At 34.4% G+C, this 2,105-nt stretch overlaps 1 protein-coding gene across 1 annotated transcript in view; it reads left to right on the forward strand.

Annotated features, from left to right (window-relative positions):
- Window positions 1-1,105: 1,105 nt before the first annotated feature.
- LOC112516424 (glutamine synthetase, chloroplastic) overlaps window positions 1,106-2,105 on the forward strand; it is a 6,165-nt gene continuing 5,165 nt past the window's right edge. Inside the window, exon 1 of the mRNA XM_025123456.1 lies at window positions 1,106-1,190. The gene's annotated coding sequence lies outside the window, so the exon portion shown is untranslated. The remainder of the gene's footprint in view (window positions 1,191-2,105) is intronic.

The raw sequence follows: 2,105 nt of genomic DNA on the forward strand, positions 1-2,105 counted from the left end.
GTGCCTAATGGCAACCTCAACTGAAGCCCGTCCTTCAACCAGTGGCAGGTCATTCTATATAAAATGCAAATAAACAATTAAACTTTTACGATTATGAAATATTTGATAAGGAGTGTATAATGACGTTTAATCAATAGAGAAGGTCAAAGTCCATACAAAGCCAAAAGCAAAAACTCATTAATGAAGTGGACTCATGTTTAACAGTGTGATTTGAACTAAACATAAGAATAATTGACATGCCGTCATAAGTGTTTGTGAAACCGTAAAGGACAAAACTCATAACCAAAAGACGTGGAACAAAGTTATAGATAAAGCTTATATAATAATTGAGTCTCATATGCCCTCGTGTAAGATAACTCTATTGAATAAAAGGTTTCCTAAATACCAATAAAGAGAATTTTACAAACAAATAAAGTATAAAGCAGGAACGAAAAACATCAAGAAGGTAGTCATAAGAGTCTTGCTTCTCAAATATGATCTCTTTTCAGTCATTCTAAAAGACAATGACTATCAAGCGGCGTTGAATTATTTCGAAACAAAAAAGAAGTTTTGCTGTTTCTATTAATAACACCATAACCTTAAGAATATTCTTAACGGTTTATGAGTTCACAATAAATACACATTGCCCAAAGAAACTTATCAAGTCTTTGGTTGATGGGTTTGATCCCAAAATAATAATAACAACATCGTACATGAAATTCAAACATAATGAAATCAATTTAGAAATATTAGAACATCAACACAGATTATTTCATACGACTACAAATTTACGATATACAACCATGCATACTTGAATGAAACGTTATTAAAAGAGGTTGTTTTGGTCAAGAAAGTTGACCACACATAAATTAGATAGAAGCAAAGTATTTTTTTTGTTTTTGGTTTTGGATTTTGATAAAGAAAATTGTTGGGGTGGTGAGAAAACCTTATCCTATTTGGAGTAGGAGCATGATGTTTGGTGAGTGGCTTCTCTTGATGACCTTAAAGGGACCAAAGACGAATTTCCTCCACCCACACCCCTATCTCCTAAGGAAAGGCCATCAACACCTTTCTTTATCCACCCTTCTCTATTCATTTTTTATATATATTTTCTTTTTTATAAGTACCCATTTGTATACCCATCTAACAGCTTCCAGTTTTGACATTCCTTTGCCACCAGAACGACTTTCCAACTTCCCCGTGGGTTTCTGGTACGACTACATTCTCTGCTTATGCATTTCTTTTCTTTTGCTTCTGTTCTGTGCACTTGTTGTTTTCATCGGAAATTGGACCCTTTTCTTTCTGAATGTTAGAGACGGCTGCGCCATTGGAAACGACCTCCATTGCCGTTGCTTGGTTGCTTTGCTTTTTTACGTTTTCATCTCGTTTTTGTTATCGGTTATGGAACTTTGAGATTTATCTTTTGGATCAATGCAGATTCTGGATCTGAAATTTTCATTCATGTTCATTTCATCCTTAATATTAGTAGTAAGCCACGCCTAAACTAAAATGGAGGATGTATTTGGTTTGTTCTTGTAAAAGTTGACCTAGTCACAGTATCTGATGAACAGGCCAAGTGAGCATCAATCAATGGCCATTGTTTGTCTGCTAAAAAGGCCCACAGGGTCGTAGATCTGTTTTTTAATTAATCATTGTTTGACATATGATATTCATTGTTTCGTACTTTTCTCCAATCTGGACGTCCCTTGTTTTCCAATGTGCTGACAGTAAATGACCAAACTGCCCTTCTATGCTTGTCAATTCAAGATGTAAACTTGCTCATATTGTCAAATTTGGGTTTTTTTTTCTCTCTTTATGTAATGAATAGTTTGATTATATAAGTTGATTGCATCAAAAAGCATCTTATTTGTTTATGTTTGGCTTTTGAATCTGATACCCCTTTATGGCTACCACTAGAATGCTGTTTATTGGATAAAGCATATAGAAAGAGGGGGCAAACGAAGGTCATAAATAAATAAAGCTGAACTCTAAGGTTAGTGATCCCAATAATCTTGGATAAAGCTTATAGATAGAGGGGGCAAAAGTAGATCGTAAATAAATGAAGATAAAGTAAGGTTAGTGATCCCAATAATCTTGGATAAAGTTTTAGAAGAGGGGGCAAAAGT

The sequence above is a fragment of the Cynara cardunculus genome, assembly GCF_001531365.2.
Source record: "Cynara cardunculus var. scolymus isolate 2C chromosome LG 8, CcrdV1, whole genome shotgun sequence".
Classification (NCBI taxonomy): domain Eukaryota; kingdom Viridiplantae; phylum Streptophyta; class Magnoliopsida; order Asterales; family Asteraceae; genus Cynara; species Cynara cardunculus.